The sequence below is a fragment of the Salvia splendens genome, chromosome 4, assembly GCF_004379255.2.
Source record: "Salvia splendens isolate huo1 chromosome 4, SspV2, whole genome shotgun sequence".
Taxonomy (NCBI): domain Eukaryota; kingdom Viridiplantae; phylum Streptophyta; class Magnoliopsida; order Lamiales; family Lamiaceae; genus Salvia; species Salvia splendens.
This window is the reverse complement of record NC_056035.1, coordinates 31983289-31994860: the sequence shown is the minus strand read 5'-3', so window position 1 is coordinate 31994860 and position 11572 is coordinate 31983289. Positions and strand designations below refer to the sequence as shown.

Genomic DNA, 11572 nt, shown 5'->3' with positions numbered 1-11572 from the left:
CTTACCGCAGTGTTTCGGTACGGTAAAGGTATCATTTTTTCTATACCGCGGTATACCGAATCCACGGTATTCCGGTATACCACGGTATACCGAAACTTTATACTGAATATTTGGTATACCATGGTATACCGATATACCGATATATACCGGAATAAATTATATTAATTTATTCCGGTATATATCGGTATTGTATTAATTGATGTATTAATTTTTTTTAATATAATATATATATTACAACATATTTAATATTAATATATATATATATATATATATATATAAAATATATTTAATATTAAATATGTTGTAATATATATATATTATATTAAAAAAAAATTAATACATCAATTAATACAATAAAATTAAACATTCAAATGATAATTTATTCAAACAAATTCGAAATTAACCTGAATTATTTTTTTATCAACTCATCCTATTAAATATAATAAACACAATAGCACATAACACCGAAAGAAGATTGGAAATACGATATCGGGAATATGTTTCAACAGAGCACATTTGAAAGAATTTGTATTAACTCACACCAGTTAGTATATGATTCTTTGTGTAATGTCATATTACAAATACACAAAGTAATAATTGTTTTATTCTTCGTCCCACTTCATAAAATGTCAATTAAAAATATGTGTAGATGAAAATGAATCAAATCGTTTAATTAGTGTTTAATTCATTGTATGTTATCTTATTTTATATACTACTTAAATTGAAGGATGAATAAATAGGATACTAATCAGTCATTCTTAATTCTTAAAGAGAAATAAATGTCCAATTTAAATTACTAACTAGTGTCACGCCCGTGCGATGGACGGGTCATTTTAATTTCTTCATATTTATTTCATTATTGTGATTATGCTCGACTATTAATAAAGGTTATCAAATGCAGGGTCATCTTCAACGATTTTTTGTGGAATTTTGAGAAATGAAGACAACGAGGTTGCAAGAAATGAAGATAATGTTGTTGATCATGACTTCATAAATTGTTTTAGATTTGAATGTTGAAGTTTTATTAATTTGAATGCTATGAACAAGATTTGATTGTGATGAAGTTTTATTGTTTTGGGCTTTTTTAAATAGTTGAACACTTGCATTGTTATTTTAAATATTTTGGACACAATAGGTTTTTTTCGGTATACCGTTACCGTTACCATACCGTTATTACGGTATACCGTACTGTAATAACGGTATGGTAACCGGTATAAAAAAATATCATACCGAATTTCCGGTATACCGAAAATTCGGTACGGTATCGGTATTGAATTTTTTCATACCGTACTTTCCGGTACGGTATGCGGTATGGCACGGTCGGTACGGTATACCGTACCGACCCACCCCTAATCCCATCTGCCAAATAGTATCCCCTATGGTACTGCGTTCCGTTGGCTACGAATATGATTTCTGGACCCTCCCCCCGACACTCATCATTGAAGAGAGGCGATGTCTGCAAAACGTTGATGTCGTTGTTCGAACCTGCAACACCGAAATACACATGTCAGATCTGCAAATGGTAGTCAGCAACGGCTTCCAGAATCATCGATGGATGTTTGCTTTTGAAACCCATAGTAAACTGGCCTTTCCATGCCACCACAGTTTTTCCACTCCCAATGCATGCAATCGATGCTGCCTATCATCCCTGGGAAACCGTACACCGAACCGTGCATATCTAACAGTCTCTGGCACTCATCAGAGGTTGGCTTTCGTAGGAACTCCGGACCAAAGATTTCCCGGATGCCCTTACAAAACTGTCGGGGCACCTCTAGGCTAGTCGTCTCACCCATATGTAGGTATTCGTCGAACATATCAATCGGTCCGGCATAGGCAAGCTGCCTAATTGCAGCGGTGCATTTCTGAAAAGTAGACAGCCCGATCCGGCCAGTGCAATCACTCCGGAGGGTGAAGCACCTGTACCGCGCCGCCAATGTCGTCGCTATATGGGTGAAGAGTTGTTGCGACATTCTGAAACGCCGACGGAAAATCTCTGGTGGGTAACGGGGGTTATCGCCAAAGTAGTCTGCCATCAGCCGCCGGTGCACTCTGCTATGGTCTCGTGGGATTATCCGACGATGACGAATCACACGAGGGAGCGCCGCCTCCGCCAATTCCGCCGCAGCGCCGCATCCTCCTCGTTGGCTTCCCTCTGCACCTCTTGAATTAGAGAATCCCAAGCGTCATTCCACAAATCATCCATTTTTTAAAAGCAATAGAATCCATAAATTTTAGGGAGACAAAGTAGGAATAAAGAGTTGGAATGGTGTGAAAATAATGAGAATGAGGTGTATTTATAAGTAATTAAATAAATTTTGAAAAAATGAAAAAAAAATTTGTTCGTCGCCGCGGCGGAAGTGCCGCGCAGTAGACCACCGCGCTGCTCCCCCACCGCCGCGTCCTCGCCGAATACTCGGCGATGGCCCTTCCGCCCCCTCCCATCCGTCCACGCCGGGGCGGACGCTTTGTCCACTATAGTTCGCCACGACTGCGGCATCTCCGGGGAGGCCGGCGAGCTGCCCCTATTGTGAATGCCCTAATAATAAGTCAAAACTAACTCCTAAACAAAACCATTGGTGTGACTATTGGAATTGACTTCCCACACTTGGACGAAAATTAATAATTATTCTCTTCAATTTGGGCCTCCGACAGTTATATTTGAAATGATCCCCACTCTTCATGCATAGGTTGATTTGAATGAGATTGATTCACCATTTGGCATAGAACTTTTAGTTAAGCACCTAAAAGAACTATGAACTCCTTTATCTTTTTTAGCTCTGTACCGCTTGTAATAATTGACTCACTTTGAATAATTAATGAATCCATCTTGTTGTCTTTGTATAGCAGCTTGGGTGTTGGTGAATCCATAATTTTTAAATTGGTTTATGAGTTTTATATATATATAAAATCTGAAAAACATACTAATATTTATATAGTATCTAGGGAAGCATTAAACTCTCATTGCCCTCTTAATGTTAAGTTCCAACATAATATCAACCTTTAGATTAAGAGGTTGGACGGACTAGATGATGATTAGATTTATGGTTCTGCGTTATATTATTACGTCCATTTGCTACATTATAAGGGTATAACTGTAAAACTATAATGAATTAAAAATGGCAGGTCCTACAATTAAGCGGGATTTTCATCGAAACCGCTTGACATTCCATCCACTCCCTCAAATCATATTCAAAACCCTTCTCCCCCAATTCCAACCCATTTCTAAACCCTAGCCGCCGAAAAAGCAGAGAATACCCCATCTCACGGTCGATTTTCGCCGTCAAAACATCCTAAAGTCGACGATTTGCAGTTGTTGTCGGACTCCATGTAACACCCCTTACCAGGTAGGTAAACCCACCGAATAAGTGATGTCACGTTTCAGTATCGAAAACTCGTGCTGAAGTTTTCCTTTTTCTTTTTAGCTTAAAAGAACAATTAAAATCTATTACATTTAAAAAAAACTTAATATTTATCCAGCGGAAGATTAAAGATTTCACTAATACACAACATGCCACGACCACTAAACCAAGTTGACCACCAGTGACCCGTCAAAGATGTGCAAAGCTGCTCAACACCACTGACAGAATATCAACTCTAACCTGCAGGGGGAAAAAAGAGGGGGAGTGAGCTTGAAAGCCCAATAGCAATATCCAAACTACAGAATCCAACCCTCTCAGCTAAGACAATAGTAACTATAATAACTATATTATTTCATTTTTAATCTTTTGCTTGTTTTTATTTCAGTTTCACAGATTTCCAAAATTTCTTACAATCTCATATCACAGATCCTTATTCCTAAGTCATCAGATATTATTTTATATATATCACAGATCATAGATCCTTATTTCCAAGTTATCAGATATTATTTTATATATATCATAGATCACAGATCCTTATTTCCAAGTTATCAGATATTATTTTATATATCACAGATCACATATCTTTATTCACAAGTCATCAGATATTATTTTATCTCATATAGCACAGATTACAGATTACAAATCCTTTATTCAGAAGTCATCAGATATTATTTTATCTCATCTTATCATATAGCACAGATCGCAGATTACAGATTCTTTATTCAGAAGTCATCAGATATTATTTTATCTCATCTTATCATATATCACAGATCACAGATTACAGATCTTTTATTCACAAGTCATCAGATATTATTTTATCTCATCTTATCATATAGCCCCAATATCTGCTTGGTTTCAGGCAGGGTACACGGACCAGATCAGAAATAGAATCAGATGCAGACGCGGATTTTGTCCTCGAGATCAGATAATCAGACCACCCATAAGGGTGCATATCAGACAAATCAGATAGAGGCCCATCAGATAACAGACGATCCTCGCTTCGGTTATCCAGAAGACGAGTGATCACAAATAATGCAACGCTGTTGTCCTATGGCATGCCAATTGTACCCAACACATATGACCAAGCAAACGGGACGTTTTATTTCACATTCTTCTTTCAAATCTCCTTTTCACATTTATCCCATTTCCAAATATCACTTCAGATAATCATTCTTATCGAATTCACAGACATTCTTTTAGTATATACTTTTATAACCTTTACATATTATTCTCTCGTGTTCATTTTATTCAGGCTCTACCTATCAGATCACTTCTTTTTCATATACATTCAGATATCTTTTCATAACCCATTCAGACATATTTCACATTATTCAGATATTCATAATTTATTACATTTCATTGCATATGATATCCATTGTCTTTTATTCATATTCGTACCATTATTTCTGCAGATCATTCATATTAAAATTAATAAGTATCATAACAATCCACATTTTAAATTATAAGCATATTTAAGCACATTATTTAATTAACATCGCACAAATAATCACATTATAGCACACATCATCTCAACCAAAGGAATCGAAAATCATAGAGAGGATACGCTACCTCGCAGGCTTATGAACATAAGCTTATTTCACCTTTCGACCCTTCGCTATCTTCTAGGTCCATTCATTTTTGCACGACTCGTGTTACAAGCTTCTATGCCTTATACTATAAATATCGTAAATATTAGTAACATATACTTATTTTCGTCAACTTCAGCTCATTAAGTTTTCCAAATAAAATCACTAAGTATTCTGTTACTATTCATGGAATACTATTCATAGAAAGTATATAATCATATAATTAATGTATTAAAATTGCTAACCTCAATTAGAAAGTTCCCAAAATTTACATTAACACTCATATCACAATTTCATGATCAAACATCTTAAATGAATTTATTTGCTCTATTATCTTAATATCCCACTTATACATTAACTTTCTAATATAACAATTGCACTGGACTGATTCGTCATAAAACTTCTATATTCATTCGGAAGGATTTAGAGGCTTGACCTAATATTTTTAAATACCAGAGAAGTCCAGTTTATAATTCAACAAGATTTATTCAAAAATCCCTAATGGTTTAAGAGATATCACCATTTCCCCACAGACTACCAAAATCAGACAATTTCTGGCAGTATTTTCTAAACAATTATTTTATAAATGGTGTTTGTACTCTTTAATTTATCATAAAATTCCCAGAACACCCGGACACCATATAGTCAATATAAACATTATTTATTTGATTTTAACTCTAGTTAAAGTACCCAGAATAATTCAAAAAAAAACATATAAAAATAAGGCAGTTTACCAGAATTTCGACAGTTTATGATCATATGGTTCAAACAATTTATAGACATAGTAAACGAACTCCTAAATTCTCCATAACATTCAGAGATCCTCTAGACTCATCATAGTTATTATAGAAATTGTTAAACCAAAGTTTTCACTATTCTACTCATGCCAAACAATTCGGAAATGGTCACTGAAAAATAGGGGATTAAACCTTGTTGATCAAATTTTATTTCAATTCATGTTAAATCAACTCTTAAATCATTTATTTCATCTATCATGAACATCTAACCACCAAACCATAAACTCTAAAGTATATTTTCAGTCTCAACATCAAGTTCATACCATGGCAATTTAACTTTGAAATTACCCATCAAAACGTGGCATACGACGTCCATACACTACGTATTCAGCAATTAATTGAACATAAAACCATATATCCATCAACACATATGGAGCTCAAAATTTTCAGATTTCTAACCTTAATATATATTGAATTTTATGCTATAAAAATAGTATAGGAAGAAAGGCCTTACTTGATTCCATAACGTTTACTCGATTGGATCGATATTTCGACGAAAAATCGAAACATAGGATTACCATGAGAACTCACGGTTCTCTCTTCTCCCATGGCTTCTGATTTTCATCCTCTTTCCCCAATAAAGAAGAAGTCAAGCTTAATAGATAATAATAGGTGACAACTTTTCTAGAACTTTCTTTTAATTTCTAGTTATTTAATTAGTTAAATTAATTTCATTTCTTGTGCTAATTTATTTCCATATCATATGATTCCACATTTATGAATTCTATATACCATCTGGTAGCACATTAATTCTAGTTTAATCTAAAATTACTCCCGTCCGAAACCTCAAATGTTTCGACGATCGATTTTGCAAAAAACCGAAATAATCGGCGATAGAAATTCCAATTACCCTCAAATGGCCCAAAATAATTCCTCACATTATTTACAATTATTCTAGGCCATGATTTATAATTTATAAAATTATTAGCCCTTGGCTTCGATTTATGATTTTACACGGACAAAAGAAATTGCCGAAAATTGACTAATCGGCATTTCGTATCAAATTTATACCTTACAGTTTAAATTAACTACTATTCCTCACCACATATCCAAACCTTTCATCGAGCCCTATGATTCGGGATGTTACACTCCATCCGCGGTCGACGGTGGATTTGCCATCGTCAACAACCCAGGTTTCAAAAGTCCCGATTTTTTGTAAGAGATGTTCCGATTTTTTTTCCTAAACAATGTCACGTTTTTCACAAACCAGTGTTCGATTTTTCCGTAAATCTACAAATCGTTTTCATTATTGTTAGGTTTATGTTTATTATTGGCGAATTTGGTTAAATGCTGCTTTTGATTTGTGTATTGGTCAATTGTGTCGAGGAAATAGTTGTATGACCTTATGGTTTTTTATGGTGATGTCACGTTTTTCATAAACCAATGTTCAATTTTTCCGTAAATCTGCAAATCGTGTTCATTAATGGTAGGTTTCTGTTCATTATTGGCGAATTTGGTTAAATGCTGCTTTAGATTTGTGTATTGGTCAATTGTGAAAAAGGAAATAGTTGTATGACCTTATGGTTTTTGATGGTGGGTGTCTCACAGTGGTTTGAAGAGCCGATACACTCAGAATGTCGAAAAGGGGAAGACCATTTAAGAGTCAACCCATCCAAAATGCAGGTGAGCAATTGTTTGGGTTTCAGTATTCAGAGTTGCACCGTGGTTGGCATTTGTATTCATCAATTAGTTGTACATTGTGATAGATAGTAGTGTACATTATATTGGTTTTTATAAGCTACAGATCTTGATTTCATTGTTTTCTTTTAATTATTTTGAATTTCCTGTGCAACATCGTTGTATTGTTGTAATTGTTTGCTTGTTCTTTTGGTGATTTGTGCATTAATTGCTTGTTTTTGTACATTATGTATATGAATGGATCTTTACATTACATTAGATTATTATGATACATTATTCATATAGTCGTATCTATTAAATTGCATTACCATGATACATTATTTATACAGTCGTATACATAATTAAATGCTACATTATTTCTGCAAATATATAATGCTCAGTTACATTAATACGCTTTTTTACTTACATTACCGGCTGTATAATGTTACAGTAAATATGCATACATTAGGACTTTACGCATTGTTGCATCAAATATTTACATTATTTTGCACTGATGTGTTACATTATTATTTGTTATTGGTAGTAATTTAAATCTGTATTAACTAGTAGTATAACATTTTGGCTAATCAATGTATCTGTTTATGAATAGGTACAAAGAGGGTGTAAGTCGAATTCGCTGACAGTGAGGAGTCCACTTGTATTGGATTTTCCCTTTTTTTTTGGTTTGTTGTAATATGATGGAAACAAAAAATAATGAATGCTTAGTAACTTAGTTTTTGAAAACATATAATGCTTTTGAAACTGTTAACTTAGATTTTGAAGATATAAAAGAGTTGTGATTTAGAATCACATCTAAATAGTGTAACATTTATATATCTAATGATGTACATTTACGATCTAATAATGTAGATAGAGAGGATCCCAACATTACATTACTTGATGTAAAGCATATACATTATTATTGAACATACATATGTTGGGGGTCCAATATTTTAATAATGTAAATATACTTCAAAGTAATGTAAATCTTTAGTAATTAGTAATGTAGAATCATAAAATATCATGTGTAATATTATAATGTAGACAACACATGAAATAATGTAAGAGACATATACATTAAATCCTTATATTTGTATTACAATCAGTATGAATTCAACGAAGACTAAATCAAATACGAACTTTGATGTCTGGTTTGGTACTATGCCCTAACGAAAAAGATTTATCTTCCTGGTCTTGGTGACGTTTTCGTTAGTCGGTCGGTACTACAACCTAGCTTGATGGATTGCTAAACCCAAAAGGGTATAGATGCAACGAACATCAAGTTTTGTATGAAACCAAAACCAAAGGATAAAAATAGAAAATATAGGATAGTGTTGGTAATATGTCATAGCCAAATGTATTGCTAAACCCTAAGGGAAAAGAGTTGTCTTCCTGCTCTTGGTGACGTTTTCGTTAGTCGGTCGGTACTACGACCTAGCCCGATGGATTGCTAAATTCAAAGGGTATGGATGCAACGTGCTACAAGACATGAAACTAAGTCTTTTTTACATTAAACTAAGTCGTTCGTACATTACTAAACCATATTCGTACATCATGTTCCGTATGAAACCAAAAACCCAAAGGATACAAACAGAAATTATAGGAAATTGTTAGTAATATGCCCTATCCAAATGGATTGCTAAACACTATGGGAATGACTCTAACTCCCTTCCCATGGTCAAGATTTGTTAGTGAGTCGGTACTATACACTATATTAATTATTTATTTAGTTACATTATTAATAGATTAGTACACATTAATTGCTTAATTTTTTACATTATACATGTAAAAGGATGTATACACTACATTAGATTAATTACTAACGGGTAGATGTATTTTTATTTATTTTTTATTATTTTTTTATTATATTTTCTTCGAAATTTCTCTAGTTGTATTATTAGTCAAACAATTTTTAATGTTTAAATGACATATGAACCTATGGCTACGATTGAAATATATTGTTAATAGACATGATCAAAAGGATATTTATTAAAACAAAGTTAATTCGAATCTGGAGACTCGTTCTAGATGAATTTTGTTGGTAATAAACAATAACAGTTAATCTACTTTAATAATATAAGAGAATGAATTAAACGTATTTTGTTGATCTTTGAGGGAGTAAATCAAGGAAACTATCATAACTGAATTAATTGAGAGTGCCAAAAATGACCTTTTCGAAATTTTTAAATATTTTAATTAAATACATGTGGCACTATTTTTTATATGTGTGTATATACATGAAAACTAGAAGAAAACAAACAGATTGATGAAAACTAAAATAATGGAAATCTTATTAGAGATTTACCTTCTAATACAACATAATATATATATGTATATAAAAGAATAAAGACTAATAGAATATTATCTGAGAACCGAAGTGAGTGGGTTTAGAACTAGGTAGAGGAAAACACTCAACTACGACTAGACCACTAACGCAACTTGTAAAATGAATTTCAATTCTACTATAAAGAGTTATTTATTTCAGTTGTACCCTTTTTCCAATGATGAATATTACTTTTAATTAAAGGGCAATTTTAATTCTAAACATATGATCAAAATATGAATTTGGTCAAAATATTCACTTTTTGAAAAACGGGTCCATAACAAATGAAAATGTCGACGAAGTAATCCTTTTTTGACGATTCCGTAAAAAAACTAACAGTCATGCCACGTTCTTTGACATTACCATAAAAAAAAGACTACTTCGTCGACATTTTCATTTGTTATGAACCTATTTTTCAAAAAGTGAATGTTTTTAACCAAATTCGTATTTTGATCATATATTTAGGACCAAAATTGACATGTATACTCTTTACTTTTTAACTTTTTCGTTCTTTCTCTTATTTTACCAATTATTCCTTAAAATTCGTACTTATTACAAATAAAATTATTTTTTATGGACGAAGAAGTAAAAGTTTAGGGAATAAATCAGAAAATGCTGAAAGTTTATGTATCTGTAGACAAATATAGCTCTAAAAACATTGAAAATTTAAATAAAAAGTATACGTACTATATAAATTATAATTGAGATAGTAAAGTACCGATAAATAATTTGAAAAAATTAAATATGGATTATAATTTAAAATGAGAATAGCTGAAGATTCAAGCGTGAGGATTTCATCAAAAGAGGAAGGTTAAAATGTACTCTCTCTATCTCACTTTAAATATTGGATTTTAAGTGGATCATTTCTTTTCCAATATAGGATTTTAAATATTGTTATTTCGTGATTTAAGTGGAAAGAATAAAATAGAGAGAAGGAAAAAATAGAAATGGTGATGTTTTTATTTTTAGAAATATAGTACCCGTCCCAACTCAAGTGATTGATTTATTTTTAGCCGTTGTTTTGTGAAGATGATAATATATATAGTTAAAGTGAAAAGAAAGTAAAGAAAGAAATATAATGCTTCCTCCGTCTCACTTTAAGAGTCCTATGTTGTCATTTCCGTTCGTCCCAGTTTAAGAGTCTCATTTAGAATTTATCATAGTTAGAAATAAAATTTAACCTCATTGTTGATGAAACTTACACTCAAATTACATTATTTTCATAAAAATAAAACAAAACAAACACATTTAAATACAAAAAGTCAAAATGGTTTCACTTTCCACTACATCACTTCAATTATTACACACTCCAACAACCACTACATCACTTCAATTATTACATACTCCAACAATTTCTTAAAGCTCGTGCCCTAACTATATAATACTCCCAAACTGGGACGGAGGTAGTAATATAGAAGAGAGTCGTATCTATATTATTTTCTCTTACTTACTTTACTTTATCTCAACTTTAACTATTTATTAGGGCATCAGCAGTGGGGCGCCCTAAGGTGCGCCCTATGGCGCGCCACGTCATCAGTTTTATCCTCCTTCCCCCCACCTGCAGTGGGGCGCCCTAAGGCGCGCCCTATGACGCGCCACATCATCATTTTATTGTTTTGTTTAATTAATTTAAATGTTTTCAAATAACAAGTAACGAGTAAATAAAAACGTCTAAATAACAAATGACGACGCATTAATAAAAAAAAGTTACACCATTCAACTTACAAAAAAAAACAACTAAGTAGGTGCAATTCCCAACTTCCGACGCAGCTCATCGATTAATGCCCGGAGATATTTGGCTTCGTCGGGGTCGGTACACTTTTTGAGGGCCTTGTGCGTCTGCAATAACGCCCTCGCCATAGACGCTGTTGCCAACGATTCAAACGCGAT

The 11572-nt window shown here is 33.0% G+C and overlaps 1 long non-coding RNA gene across 1 annotated transcript; it reads right to left on the bottom strand.

Annotated features, from left to right (window-relative positions):
• Positions 1–3395: 3395 nt before the first annotated feature.
• LOC121798895 lies at positions 3396–6312 on the bottom strand. Its single transcript, XR_006050109.1, has 3 exons — positions 6197–6312; positions 4929–5033; positions 3396–3599 (listed from the first exon to the last, which is right to left on the bottom strand). It is a non-coding gene; the product is annotated as an uncharacterized LOC121798895 (long non-coding RNA).
• Positions 6313–11572: the final 5260 nt, after the last annotated feature.